Source organism: Falco cherrug, chromosome 4 (genome assembly GCF_023634085.1).
Source record: "Falco cherrug isolate bFalChe1 chromosome 4, bFalChe1.pri, whole genome shotgun sequence".
Classification (NCBI taxonomy): Eukaryota; Metazoa; Chordata; class Aves; order Falconiformes; family Falconidae; genus Falco; species Falco cherrug.
The window spans coordinates 25,119,095-25,134,460 of NC_073700.1; the positions used below are offsets into that span (position 1 = coordinate 25,119,095).

A 15,366-nucleotide genomic window follows, 5' to 3' on the forward strand; every position below is an offset into this window, starting at 1 on the left:
TTCCAGGAGCGGGCCCCCTCGCACACTACCAGGGAGATGCGTTCCTGCTGTACAGGTGGTGGGATGCTGCACTCCGGACCAGGCTGTGTGCAAGCAGCGCTTTGAGGGTGAGCTCACCATCCAAACTGGGCTTTTAACAGACAAGAGTGCGTCCTGAGAGCTGTGTCTCTGCACCCACTCTGGAAAGAGGTCTGCTGCAAGGGCACCAGCTGCTACAGCACCGTGCGTGCCGGAGGGGAGCCGAGAGGTCAGCTGGCAGCGACCTGAGTGTCTGGTACTGGCAGTGCACTTCACTGTTTCTTCTTTTCATGCTTCTGATCCTGGTATCAATGGCTTGATCCTTTAATTCAGCTCAGCAAACAAGATAAATGTGGTTTACTCTTCACTCCTACCTTGTGACGAGCGCGGTCTCCCTGTGAGCATCCATGCCGGTGGCAGCACTGCTTGGGATGGCTGGGGCACTTGCACAGTGCCTGCCTGGTGACGCTTCTCCTGCGCCCGGGGACTGAGACACATGGGCTCTGCCAGGATGCCAGGGCTGTTCGAGCTATTGACAAAAGCTGTGTGTGCCGGAGGAAAACTGCTTTGCAGGGCCACACCAGCTGCCCTTGGTTGGGGTAGGGCCCTGTGGAAGCCCCATGTCTGGTCAGTACAGCCCCTCCCCTGGGATTCCTTATTCCCACGGTGCTGGAACCCTTCCTTTGCGGTCCGGAGCTGCCTGGTGCCTGCAGAGTGCCTGTGCCAGCGCCCAGAGGTGGCAGCCCACAACCCAGGATGGTGCCACTAGGGCAGGGAAGGTGAGGTGCTCCAAGGTGACCTGCAGTGCATCCCAGGGCAGAGCCCAGGAGGCATCAGCCCCCCTCCCAGCCCCCAGAGCCCCCCCAGCCTTGGGCGCAGCTGTGCGTCTTTGAAGAGGGGGAGCCCGGAGCACTGTTACTATAGTTACTGCAGGGCTGAGGGTAACAGGCAGAGAGATATTTAAAAATTGATTGTTCTAGCAACAGCTCATCCATGTTTGGCAACATCAGACACATGATGTCAGCTTGCTGAGCCGGGGCCCCGCAGCCTCTGACGATCCCTTGTCATCCCTTGCCCAAGAAGCAAAGCGTGGGTGTGCAGGGAGTGCCTGGCTCCTTGGGGATGCTCAGGGGAGCCGCGAGCTGCTGTGAGAGGTGGAGGGGGGATGCTGGAGGGTGCTCTTGAGGCTGGTCTGGTGTTGCAGCTCGGAGCCTGGTGCAGGTGGTAACTGCTGCCTTCTGGTACGTGAGGAAAGGGCTTTTTTGATCCTTTCTTAACGGGTCACCAGAACTGAGTCTGACGAGATACAGCAGTGGCTCTCAGGGCTTTGCAAGGCAGCTGCCTCCTGCAGATGTGGCCTCGTGCTCTCCTCACTCCCTGCAAGGCTCTGCTGAGAAGAGGAGCGCAGGGGCCAGGCAGCTGGGTTGGCGGGGGGAGCCGGAGCTCCCTGGTCTGCCTCCCCAGCCGGGACCCATCCTGTGAGACCCCGGCCAGGGGCAGCGTGCAGCTGGTGTGAGCCTGTGGCCGGCTCCTCTCCCCGACGGGAGGGTGACATGCTGCCTCGCCGCGCCCCCGGGAGCCAGCAGTGGTGCGGCCGTGTGCCCGGCGCTCCGAGGCGGCATGGCAGGGCCTGATGGCTGGAGCTCGCCATGGCCAGGAGTGGCTGTCGAGGCTCTGGGAGAGGACACATGCTGCATGGCCCCACCAGGGTGCACCTCGTGTGCGGCCTGGCCAGGCCCTGGCCCACCTGGGCGGCTCGGCAGGGACCTCCGCTTGAATGTCCCTGGTGCAGGGGGTGCTTCAGTAGCCACAAGTAATTTAGCAGCACAGGGAATGCTTAAGAGCACTTCAAAACAGTTTCTAGGGCAGGAAAAGCCTGGCTGAAAGAACAACAAATATTGGATTTGTTTTGTGTAGAGAAAATGGCTGCCACAGTGTCAGGACATTGTGTAGAAAGTGTTTTCATTCCTTGTAAATTAGCCCAAGGGCTTGTCCTCCTCCTGTACTTCCTGCAGAGCTCTGGGCTGGTTTTATTCACAGCACTGAGTTCTGTTGCTAGGTGCCAGAGAAAAGCACTAGTATTTTGTGTGTTTTCTTTTCCAGACACGAAAACTGAAAGCTGACCATGTAGGCTGACCTCTGGGTAGATGTCACCTGGAAACAAAGAGCTTTCACTAGGCAGATTCAGAGTTAATTTTCTCCACCTCATGTGGCAGTGCTGGTGCCTTGGTCTGGGATCAAAAAAAGAAATCATGTTTCTGTCTCTCTTCCTCTGTGGTTCTCTCTGTGGCTATCCACCATCCCACGCAGAAGACAGCATTCCCAGGGGAAAGCAAAGCAGCATCAGCTAGCAAAAATCTTTGGGATATCTGGGTAAGCAAGGCTCAGAGTATCACGCCAAAGGGGAGCTTTATCAGAAGCGCAGAGGCAAAAGGGGGGGAGTGCTTTGCCCCCCAGCAAACCCTGCACAGTGGGTAGCACCCATCAGCAGGGTGCCCTTGCACCTGGGTCAGGCCCAGAACAGCCCTTGGGATTCACCTGCCTTGTGCCCACTCTGCAGGCTTCATTGGCAGCAGGTGATGTTTATGAGGGGTTGTGGGTTTTTTCTTTTTTCTCCCCCATCCCCCCACCCCCTTCCTTCTCGAAGAAGAGATAAAAGGAAGAGCAGGAGAGATTATGCTTAGGTGGTGCTGGTGATCAGCTAGTGCATGCGGAGATGAATGCAAGAAGGCTGTCCTGCTAGAGCCAGGAGAAGATATGGATGCATCCAGCAGCAGGGATGGACCAGCCATTGCTCCTTTCAGATGTGTGAGTCACACAGAGCCCTGGAGAAGAGAAACATTTTGATCATTTGCATTTTATGCATGAGAAGGTTAATTACAATGATGGTAAAGACAGTCATTGGCATGACAATTTGATTAGAAGGGAACTTTGGTTCTCAAAGAGAACTAGCTAGGGGCAACATCTTTTTCTGAAGCAGTGGGGTTTTTATCCCAAAAGCTGCAGTAGCCTGTTGTGGGGGTACTGGGGAGAGCTTTGGTATGATTTCATGCACCAGTTGGAATATCTTTATCTAAGTCACTCCATGTGCTTATAAATCCCTGACTGTGAGTAGGGGTGATAAGATCTCAAGGCATCCCTGTCTGTGCAGTAAGGAATTAGTAAAGATATATTAACAAAGTTATTTAATTGCTATGCATCAGTGCCAGGAGCTTGGGTAATAAACAAGAAGATTCAGAGCTGCTCATTTATGAGAGCCAATTTGAACTATTTGTTGTTGCTGAGACCTGCTGGGCAAGTTAACTGGAAAGTTAACGCTCAAAACCTATAACTAGAAAACTGTTGGGCTGCATGTCTCTGGGAGACATGGCGGGGGGCAGGGGCAAAGGTGATGAAAGGTCAGTCTCTGTCAGAAGCAATGCTTCTGCTGCTGCTAACTCAGTAGCAAGTGATCTCAGATATGCGGCAATGGTTGTCCTGGTATGCAGAGCATGAGGTGGGATGGTAGCAGGTGTTTGCTGTGAAAAACAGAACGTGTGATGGAGCAGAAGGATCAGGTCCATGTGAATCTACAGCAAGAGGGAGAAAAGACTGGGTTTGCGTGGGATATTTTGCTTGGAGTGGTGTGTGCTAGAGGTCCCATGCTACCATAATGAAAATGGCCTTGGCATTTCCAAAACCCATACATGATAGTTCCCTGGCTCAGGAGTGGCATCCAAGGGTTCTGCATTAGCTCTCCTTTGGACAGAGAAGGACTGGTCACTGAACTGAGCCTCTGAGGTAGCTTTGATGCAGGGGGTTGTGACTCAGACATGTTTCTTATGTATAAAGACAATAAAATCCAAATCCATCTGTGGCTGAATACTTGGTGCTTTTAAAGGGCTAATTTCACAAAATTGAAAATAATTATGAAGCATATCATTTGGGAGGAAGGATTTTAGGAGAAATGTAAACAAGTGAAAGAAAATGAAAATGTAAAGAGAATGTAAATGAGAAACCAAGTCTTACAGAATGTCGATAAAGGGAGGAGAAAGCTTTGCTGGGAACTGGTGACCCTGGAGGGGGGAAGGGGTGCTTCCAGCTGGGCTGGACAGATGCTGTAGAGAATAGGTAGGAGTCAGAGGTTGTCTCCTACCAGTGAGGCTGGAGCAGCATGTCTGGTTCTGCTAGCTGTGCTAAGGCGGAAGCAGACATCTAAGGAGAGTTGAGAAGAGCTGCAAGATGATTACAGAGAATGAAATCATACTGTAAGGTGAGAGCCTGCAGGAGGGAGATCCTGTACTTTCTGTCAGAGGCAAGCTGCGGAAGCAACTTACTTCTGCCCGTAAGTACTTAAGTAGGGAATGGAGCTCTGATGGCAGACAGCTCTGTTGTTAGACAGACCTTTATCTGCCAGACTAGATGCAGCTGAAGACAGACAAGTTCAGATTAAAAGAAGCTACACAATGGAAACTGTGAGTGTAATTAAGCACTGGAGCAATGCACCTAGGATCTCTTCCTTACTAGAAATGCTGCAGTGAAGATCAAATGTTTGCTTTCTAAAAAGATTTGTGGTTGTGAAAACTGGAATTTATCCAGGGCAGTCTGAAGGCCTGTGCTTGGCTCAAGGTCAGACTGGGTGCTCACCGGGTCCCTTCTGGCCTTATTACCCACAAATGTATATGCAGGCAAGATACATATGATTTTTTTTTTTTAAAAAAAACCCAATAATCAGCTTGGCCTGAGCTGGAGGAAAGCTCTGGATAGGCAGCTGGAGCAGGGCTGTCAGAATGAAATGGCTCAGGGACCACAGCGGAGAGCTGCTGCAGTCCTGGTGCTTAGCAGGGATGGAAGGGTCCCTGGGGAAGCAGGGAGGGCAGAGGACAGTGCAAGGTCAATGGTCTTTGAACAGTGCAGAGAGGGGGAGAGCAGTGGGCTCTGCCCATGCAGGCTGCCTGGGGTGGTGCAGAGCGCGAGGTGCAGGGGCAGCATGTCTGGCTGTGGGGTGCCTGCTGGGGCTCTTCCTTGGGAAAAATGTGCCCTTAAAGAGATTCTATCTGGGAAGACTTTAACTTTGCCTCAGATGGCATCCCTTGGTTTTATTTTTCTTCTGGTGACTCCCATCTAAGGGGAGAAACCCAAGTGCCAATGCTGACCTGCTGGCTGAGCCCTAGGCTTGTGCAGGTAAATTGCCATTTCACTTACCGCTGAGTGCCTAGGAGGACTTTCCCCATCTTTTTTCAGGGCTGACAATTGGTGCATTTCACTTCACATTTAAGTATTGTTATCTGTGTTTGTCATGCCCATGGCAGTCTCCCCCAGTTTTTAGTAGCTGTCAGTTTAAGTTATGACTGCCTAGAATGGATTATATAGAGTCTTATTTGCATGGAAGAAATATTTGAATACATCAACATGCCTTGAATGCCTAAGATTTAAACCACATGAGTACACAAGTTTGGTGTATGGGTATAAGGAGGAATGAAAGCAGTGTTATTGCCATGCAGCTCTCTGTTGCGTTCAGCAGAGTCAAGCCTCAGGGACTTCTGAAGGGAAGGTTCTCATGTGTGCTCTCGTTGCTTGCTGCCTCTTGCCTGCTCCCTGGAACTGCTGAAGCTCCAAGTGTCGTGTTGGCTGCTCTTGCCTTGGTGGGTCCCAGCAGAGGAAACACAAGGTTCTTCTCTAATGCAGTAGGAAGCAGAGTCCAGGTTTGTAAGGGGTGGATGCTGGAGCAGGAGCTCTCCTGCAATCTTCAAAAAAAAAAAAAAAAGCTGTGCTTCTCTGTTGGCTTGCTGCTATCCTGTTGTACCTTGTTCCCTGAAAGCCCTGCAGGCTCATGCTTTACCCTGGCAGTCCCTTGCTGTATTGGAGTGACTGCAAAGGATGACTGTTTCAGTGTTGGTCTTCACCTTTGAAAAGCTGTATTTTCCTGCTCCTGCAACCCTTCAGCTCCCTGTGATCGAGCATATTAAATAAATTGCACCCTGGCCTTGTCCTCTGGGCCAGGGGATGCCTTGACCCAGGATTCCCCTGTCTGGGCAGCGTGAAACTGAGCTCTCTAGAGCAGCCTGTGGAGAACTGGGTTTGGGGCTTGGTGAGTGTCTGCATAGCTAGTGCTTCCCAGGGACCAGTCTGGCACCTTCCCCTCGCCTCCACCAGTGCCTGTTGCTGAAAATATGTTTTGATAGTCCTTGTGTACATCTTTGTCAGTATTTGCACATTTTGCCTTTTCGCTCGTGTTGGCTGTACTTGTCTTGGTTCCTAAAAACCTTTCAGGCAAAGGCTCAGTACCAGCCTGTGGCACTGTCCTCCAGGCCTGTGCACCCTGTGCGTGCTTCTCCTCTTGCTTTGGCAGGAGCAGAGGCAGTGGTGCTTACAGGAATGTTAAATTTGCTACTGTCTCTAGAGCCTTGTTTAGTTTTGTGCATTTTCCTTCCCTGTACATAAATGCACAGACATCTGGGTCAGTCAGTGCCATCCTTCTGTTCCAGCTACTGCACAGCATCTGCTTCCTTTCTTACCACTTAATAAAAACCTCCTCTCCTTTTCTCGCCTACACACAGTTCTTCATCCTTGAAGCAGCTCATGGACTTGTTCTGGAAATGCTTGGCCACCTGCTCCATGCTCTGTCTCTGCCCAGGATTCTGAGTTGTTACACCTATGATATATTAAACTTTTGAACCCAAAAAGTACAGTTGCTCTAAAGGATAAATTGACCCTATAGCCATGCCAAGGTGCAGAGAGGGGTTCTTTCTGAGTGCTGCTCTTGCTGTAGTACAGCAGTTAATTTTGTTGACCTGCAGCACCATCATGCCTGGATGCTGTGGTCACAGCCTCATTGCACAGGGCAGGACAGGAGCACAGAGAATGAGCACAGCCCTGGAGGGCTGATGGGGCACATTCCTCCTCCACTTCAGCTGCTGACCTTTAGCATGAGCCTGTCTAGAGACCTCTGATAGATCAGCAGGGATTGCTTTACATTGATGAATACAAAATATGGTACCTTGTGTAAAAGGCTTTTCCTCTGGACGAAAGAATTCCTTTTGTCAGATTTTCCTGCTGTATAATCCCCCCTACTCCATTTTCTTTTTTGTTTGACCTATATTATTCAAGTTCCAGTTCAATTCTGTCATTGTGCAAATGGGGTGACCAGGTACTCTTCTCTGCTGATTCATCACTGGCACCACAGTACCCTCTGACATATGTAAAATGTTCCTCTCAGTATGAGCCAGGATCTCGCTAACCTTCTAAGCAGTGCTTGTGGGTCAGAATACAAACAGAGGTGCTGAGTCTGACACATGCAGCTACTCCTACACAGTGCTAGCTCCCGCAGCAGCATTTAAGCAGTTCCTGGTATCAATATTACTCCTGCCTGCATGTACAACTTCTTATTGCTGGTAAATTGCAATGCATTCACAGCTCTTTGCCTTTTCCTGCTGTTACTAAGGCAGGAGAAGTTGATCCAGATAGCAAAGTTTTTACCAGAAAGCCTGCTAGCGTGGTGGTTGGAGTAAGCGCACAGCCATCAATTCTTGTGAGGGTGCCTCCTCTTAACTCTTGGGCAGCCCTGCAAAGGTCTCTTCTCCAAACCTGGTCTGGTGAGGCTGGTCCCCCTCCTGTCACCCTGGAGAGGAGCTGTTACTGCCCACACTGAGCAGGACCCCTCCTCACATGTTGAAGATGCTCTAAATATAAGTAATTTGAAGACTTGTGGGGGGAGACTTTGGGTGTGCTGTCAGCTGAGGGGCTGGATGGAGGCCTGAGACATAGAAGGCACTGCACATAGTAGCCCATATAGCTGGTTTTCCAGAGCACCTGATGGTGCAAGAGTGTCGGTGTATGCAGAGACACCCAGATGGTGCAGCTAGTCAGTAACTTCTGCCCTGCACTGAGGAAAGTCTCGTCCCTAAGTCCTGCAGCCTGGTGGGAGAAAGAGCTTCCAGACAAGGGAAGTGGTGGTGAGGAACCCTCTCTGCTGGGTCAGCTGCCGAGTATGTGGAGCTTTGTCCCTTTGTGGGTAGGTGGGCATCATGGAGGTGTAGCCTGGCAGACTGGAGGAAAAAGGGTGTCCTGGTTGCTGTGGGGGAAGACTGCATTTCCCTCACCCATGGAGAGCTCTGCCCATTGCCAGACCTCCTGGCAGGGGCTGTGTGGGAAGGAGATGTCCCTGGGAGTGACTTCAGGAGCAGACAGCAGAAGTTGGCAGCCAGGATGGTGTATGGGGACTTCTGCTCATGGGCTCCTCGCAAGGGCTTGGGTCTGACCCCTCAAAGGCTTTTCCTCAAGGGCTGGTCTTGCTATCACCCTGCTGCTCAGCTGGGAGCTGAGGAGAGGAGCTTGTGGACTGGTGGGTTTCTTCTGCAGTCTGCATGAAGTGATGTCTGGAGGGTTTTCAGTTTGTGTTGTCGTTAGGACTTACATGAAAAAAACTTGTGACTGTAACTGGGAGGTGAAAGCTAACAGCTTGTCTCAGCTATTATTATACATGCCAGAAGGAGTAATGATTAAAGGGACTGCACTGTGAGGTAAAGAGATGCCATCCTGGAACCAGATGACTGGGTGATACAATTAAGATAAAGAAATCGCATATTGTTGGCAATAGGGAAGCAGAAGTGATGAAATGTGTGATTGGGAAGTGTGGGAACAAGATGAAATTAAAGAAAAATCACAATAAGGAGCAGAAAATGAGCAGGACTTGGAACAAGAGATGCAGTTGTTGAGAAGATAAGAAGAGCAGAAATAAATTGAGAGCAAACATCCTTTGAGTAGAAATGAAGACATACAAAAAAAGTCTTTCCAAACTCTATTAAAAATAAGTTGCTGTGCTAAAATGAGAACATTACAACCTAAAAGAAATGACAATATTAAACTATTAGCCTCTACGGTCACTGCTCGGGGAAGGACAGGGCAAAAACCCTCACAGAATGAGCTATGCTAGTGTGGGACTTTCTGCAGGGATCCAGATCTGTGCAATTATTGCGCCTTTCAGGAATGAAGCACTTGGGATTTGTTAACAGGGGTATTGTAGTGACTTACCCTCCAGTAAGGGCTCGGTGACCACAACTAAGCCAAAGCCAAAAGCATTTGGTGGCAATGAGTGAGGAGCTGCTGGTGAGGTGACAAGGTGTGTCTGTGGGTGCACACCACTGGCAGTGCACACGTGTGTGCAAGGATGGGGCTGCCAGAGGTTTGGGGAAGAGCCTTGGGTGAGGTGGGCTGGAGCACGCCTGAGCTGTACTGGAGAGGCTGATGCCCGCTGATGGAGCAATGCCTGGTGTGTGTGTCTGTGGGCATGTGCTGTGTTACAGCCCTGCAAAAGCCAGGGAAGGACTGACCTGGCTCTGCAGTCAAATGTGCCATCAGGGGTCCTGCTTTTGACTAAAACAGGCGATGATGAGTGATGTAGCTGCATAATTATGTGCTGCCAGAAAAGGGCTGAACAGTGCCATGGAGTGTCCAAGAGCAGACTAAGAACCTTAAAGGGTGTGATGCATGTGTGGTGACAGGTGGCCAGGAGCAAAGTGCCTGTCCCCTCTGGTAAAGCTGCTCATCTGTGCAGCTCCTCCTCCCTGCATCATGCTCCTAGACAGCAGTGGCGGTGGCCCCAGCTTGCTGGCAGCTCACTGGCTGCATCTTCCCAGGAAGAGCAGCACATGCAGCCAGCGGGACTCTGCCATATGCAGGGGTCGAAGCTGTCACCGGGCTGGAGTCAGGGCTGCACTCAGAAGTAGATGCAAAACATCCTCGACACAATTTCCCTGCAGCAAGATGTACATGTATATGCGTGCATGGTTTCGGGAAGCTCTGAGGCCTTGTGATTGCTATTTCTAAATCCTGGGGAGGCTCTGGGACATGCTGGTGACAGGGCTGCATAAGCAGGTTGGTAGCACTGAAATGTGTGAAAGGAATTCTGTCCTTGTGCTGCGTACAAGATGTCTGTGCTGAGCTGCAGCTCTGAAACCTGTCATAGCCAATCTTCCCAGGGGCTGTCTGTGGAAGGCAGAAGGGAGCTGCCACTGGTAACAGCTTCCAGTGGGCGACTAAGCACAGAGATGCACTTGCTTTCCAAGAGCCCACATGGCCCTGAGCCACACCAGCAGAGGGAGGATGGGACCAGCCGGCACCTGGGGCTGTGAGGAGCCCAGGACCTCTGTGGGGATGCAGCACCTGATGCATGCAGCACTGTTGATGTGGTCCTCCCCAGCATCTCTCCTTTGGACAGCCCCAGTGGTGGCATGACCCTTCTCAGGGTTGGGATGCCTCTCTTCAGGCTTCAGGACACACTAACCCTGTGGCCTCAGTGACATGTTCCTTCCATGTATTTGTCTCCACATGCCCAAAGGGTGCAGCTACCTTCGTATCTACCTGTGTTCAGCAGATACATGGCAGAGTGGCTCGAGAGTTTACTGCTCTTTCTGCCACAGAAGAGGGTCTGAGTTGCAGATGAAAAATGATGTCTTATCCTGCCTGGGCAGGCCTGGGGGCCATGTGAATTTACACTGGGTGGTGTGCAGGCCTGGTAAGCCCAGTCCTTTTGTGTATTTTTGCTGTATTGGAGGAGTCTGCTACATGCTCGGGGGATGCTGTGTGCTGCCTGGCTTCCGTGAGGCACAGTCCCTTGGGATTCCCTCCTGCAAATCTGCATGTGAGCTCTGTGTGACATGTCCTCCTTGAAATTATCAAAGGGCTGGTAGTGTGCTCCCAAGACAGTAGTGTGGGCTGGCTCCCTGTGCTTTGTCCCCCTACAAATCAATGGTTTAGAGATCGTGGTCACAGAGCAACAACAATATGTTTGCATAGTTAAATCCTGAATCTTGTTGGTGTTGGGGAATGATTGGTTGTTGCTATCTTCCTTTTGTGATACTTTCAGTGACTTCTCATTTGTTTTGAAGAAGTTCTATTAATATACTCAGCAGTCCAGTGCTGAGAGAAAGTTTTATCTGATCACTGAAACTAAAACTTTTGAGCTTGGCAAGTCTCAGAGATGGAGGACGTGTGAATTCAAGTTTATTTACAGTTCACAGAAACTTGAACTGCTCTGTTCACACAGAAAATGGATGTCACCTGGGTGCTAGGCAGCATGGGGAATGTTCCTGGAGCAGCCCTGTGGCACAGCTCGGCTCCCTGGGCACTCTGCCCAGACATCCTCCAGCCTGGGCACTCCAGAGCAGAGAGCAGGTCCTGGCACAGCTCTGCACAGAGCGTCTGTAGGGGTGCTGGGTGAGCCCTGGGCTGCTCCAGCGCTGGGGTCTGCCTTGGACACTGCTTGCCGTTTGGACAATGGAGTGGAACTTTCTCTGGAATGTTATAAAGCAGATTTAAAACAGAGAGTCTTCAGCCTGGCAACAGGAGTGCTCCCATCCTGGCAGGCTGTGCTTGCTGCTCACATCCTGTGCTATCGATCCAGCCGGTGAGCCCTGCTCTCCTCCCGCTGTCTGCGGTAACGCGCTTTGGAAATGAATCTTCTTAAACTTCCAGCTGATGATTCCAAGATACATTTTTCCACCTGTCACTTTCTCCTTGACCTCTGCAAAGAGTTATGGGTTAGAAGTGAAATTCAAATCGGGCAACTGCTTTATCTGCTCACCCTGCGTTTTCTTCCTTCTCCAAACTAAAAATGAGAAAGTACTATGACACCTGCACAGATGGATTGAGTCAGGGTGAAGATTTTAAACTTTATTCAATAAAGTGTTGGAGCTAACCAGGAAAATATTATTTTATCTCTTTAACACATGTGCTCTGAGCTGTTCAGGGCCTCCAAGCAATAGATCTTCCCCAAGGCTCGCAGGCATTTGCCATTACACCTCGCGGAAGGAGCAGTGCTAATGTCTCCTCTGTGCTGGTTGGAGCTGTGCAGACACAGCTGTACCGTTGGCACTGGGTGCTGGATGTATGGACCAGCTTGGTTCTGTGGCCTTTTGCTTCTAGTCAGCAGAAATGTGTAAGGCTGGAAATGTCCCAGGTAGGATGGATGCAATCTTTCTGTCTTTTAATGATCTGTCAGCTCCAGCGGTTCTTCCTAGCGAATGATGTTTTGTATAGTGCACAGAAACCAGAGGCATACCTCCGTGTAACTGAATTAATTTCAAATTAATCAAGAATAGAATCTTGCATGTTGGGATCTAAACCTAAAGCTTGGCTGTGGTCAAGAAGCGGTTTCCTTTCCTGTGACGGGCCCAGGGTGAGGGCAGGACCATCTGTGTGGTGATGGGAATCCTCTGTCATTATCCTGTGCACTTTGCCCCCACAAAAGCTCACAGGCAGATAACTGCATTGTTAATAGCACAATTGCAAACATGCAGGGCTTGTCTAATTCTCCTATTTTACTTAATTGGTTGTTGATTACCACATTTTCTGGCACTGATTTTTGGGAATCCCCCATCTCCTAGGTGACCACATACAGTTGGTATTCTTTATCCAGCACTCTGAAGCTGTTTTTAAGGACAACAGTAAAGTTTGTATAGCATTGGAGAGTGGAAATCCAATGACCCTCATTCAAGGATGACTTGTTTTAAGTTGGGAAATTCATAGCGATGTTGAATGAGGAAATGTAAACAACAGAGCAAAGGCTTCCACCTTGGGGTTTTTGTTGGGGGAGGAAGTCATGAGTATAGCATGAGTCCAGCAAAGTCAAGTGTGCCCAAAAAATGCTGTGGCTGAGCCTTGCTCTTATGGTGTTCTGCCAGTGCCTCAGGTTCAAATCATTACCATTGGGGAGCTGCTGTGAGATGCCAGAGTGCAATTTTGGATTTTTTGGTAATGTCTGAATTACAAAGTAAACTTCTGTGGATCACAAGGCTGCAGCCTTTACCCAGACTGAGGTCAGGCTGGGAAAGGACAGCTCCTGTCAGGGTCCCTGAGCTGTTTGCCTGAGCAGGTAGCTCCAGAGCCCTGCAGGAGCTGCAGACTTTTGAAAAGCTGAGCAATGGGAGCCTTTCCTCCCTGTGTGATTCTGTGTGCAGATGGTCTCAGATCTGCATGTCTCAATACATTAGTCTCACTGCTGCTGGTACAGGGGCTTACTGGCACAGGGGAGCTACCACCAGTTCTCCCCAAAAAAGTGCACAGCACAATGACTGTGGGAGAAGGCACACATCCCCATGCCCCTCATCTGTAGAAGTTCAGGGTATGGCAGTGTTACACAAGTGCTGTGCTGTCTGCATCCTTCCGTGTGGGTTGAGGACCTGTTGCCCCTCTGCCCTGTGTGCTGCTTTCCTTGTGGGAGTTATCAGACAAGAAGTGCTCCTGCATGCCTGCTCCTGGGTGCCTGCTCCTCCATGGTGCCGGAGCTGCCCCTCACTCGGGGCTCCATGCTGTCCTTGGCCTGGCTCCCACGTGCAGCTGCCGCAGCCCAGGGAGAGGATGCTGTCGGGCACTGTGGGAAGACTTGTGTCCAAGGTGTTGAGGGCACTGGTGGTTGGGGTCTATGTGGGAGGGACAGGGAGGGGGCTGTCCCTAGCCAAATGCTGCTGGAGGGGATTGGGGTGCCCTGGGTGCTGGTGCTGCTCTCTCTGCTGCTGGCCCTTGCAGGCGCCAGCCCCTCTGATGCTGTTACAGACCCATTAACATCAGCAGCTCAGGCCCGCAGACCACCTCCAAATCCTTTGGAGGTCAGCAAAGCAACTGAAGAGCCATGTGAGGCACTGGTGGGCAGCAGCAATGCAGCCCGCTGCAGGAGCTGCTTTCCTGGACGGAGGTGTCGGGGTGGCACAGGTGCCCAGCATCCTCCTGCCCCTCCTCAGCAGCTGTTTACCTTTCTGCAGGTTTTGTGGCTTCTGTTCTCTGAAGTCAGCACTGAGTTTTCCTTCTTAAAATAATGGAATTGAATTCCTCCTGGACTAATTTCTGTGCAGTAAAAATGGCTGCAGTGATAATGCGTGTAATGGTACATCCACTGCCACCTTCACAAGAGGAAATATGACTTGGTGGTGGCGGAAACAAGGTCCTTCAGCTCCACAGAAGTGTTCATGAGTCTGATTCCTGCTGGGACAAAAGCCCCACTGTGACTGCTGGGGACATGGAGCATCCCTGGGGCCATGTGGGCTGGATTGTGCCCTGCCTCCTTGCCTGAGTATGGCAAGGCTCATCCCAGCAGAGTTTGATCCGGCTGCAGCTGGGGAGCACAACAGCATTTCAGAGAGGTGCTAAACCACAGTAGTAAATGGGTGGGGAGTTGCAATGGGGAGGCTGATGGATGCTATCAGCGTGGAGCTGTGTGGAGCTGTCCCTCTGCATCTCCCTTCAGTCATGGAGTTTCCCATGGTGCTTGGTGACATGGCAGCAAAATAAAGCTGTGTTCCCACAATGGTAGTGCTACTTCTGCTCTACTCAGTGGACTACTTTACACAAGCGGAGATGAGACAAAGGCAAGAAAAACAAATTATTGGAAAATTGGTTTATTTAGTATAGGAAACTAGGTGTGTGTGTCTACCGAACACTGATGTGGATGAGGGCAGAGCCTACATGCTTATAAATCTTAGAACTCTGGCCCATGTCATGTAGGTGAGAGTCTAAGCAGTCCCCAGGGCACAATTAGAATGGGAAAGGGGGCCTATACCAGCAGAAAGTCAATACAGAAAAGTCCACATTCTGTACAGGAAGGAGAAATCAAAAGCAGAAATACACATATGTGTGTGTATTCTAGCTTTTGATATATGAAATATCTGGCAAGGCAGCATTTTTTCAGGAAAGGATGTGGTTGTGATAATGCCCTGCCGTTGCCAAAAAGCAAAGCGTTACCATTTTAGGATGTGTTAACATGAGTCTTGCCTGTATGGGCCTGGGTATAATTGTTCTCCCTGCACGTGATATTGGGGAATAAAAATAATTAAATACATGTTTCTTCTAAGAAAAAGAAAAATTGTTGAGGCACTAGAGAACTTTGAGAGATGCTGAAAGATAAAAAAAACATGGCTTACAAGTAAAGGCTGAAAGAACTGAATCTTATCAGTCTGAAATGGGACAGCTAGAGGGAGTAATGCGAGCCTTCAAATACAGGAAATGTTATTACACAAAGGACAACACTCAGTTGTCTTCTGTCCTTTACAGTCTTAAACTTCTATGTTTTTTGAAAAACTGGGCTGCTGGTTTCTTGCAAATGAGGTTATAGGTGAGGATAAACAATAATCAATTTTTCTGAGTCTGCTGTGGGGGGAAAACCTGGGGTTTTTTTCTGCAGGCATTTGTTGCAACATCAGAAACAAGAGGGAAAAAGCTTAGCAGATCTGCAGAAAACGTCAGCAGACCAAAGCCAGACATGGTCATACAGCACTGTGAGATATTCTGCAGGGCTAAGGGCAAGATGAAATTGTAGCTAGGCTTGGAGGGGGCTGGGATGACTGCCAGGAGATTCTTAATTCAGAGTGTCTGGGG

General features: G+C 50.1%; 1 long non-coding RNA gene across 1 annotated transcript in view; it reads left to right on the forward strand.

The window, feature by feature from the left end:
• Positions 1–8: 8 nt before the first annotated feature.
• LOC129735983 (uncharacterized) overlaps positions 9–15,366 on the forward strand; it is a 62,870-nt gene continuing 47,512 nt past the window's right edge. The window contains exon 1 of the long non-coding RNA XR_008732030.1: positions 9–107. This is a non-coding gene — a long non-coding RNA (uncharacterized LOC129735983). The remainder of the gene's footprint in view (positions 108–15,366) is intronic.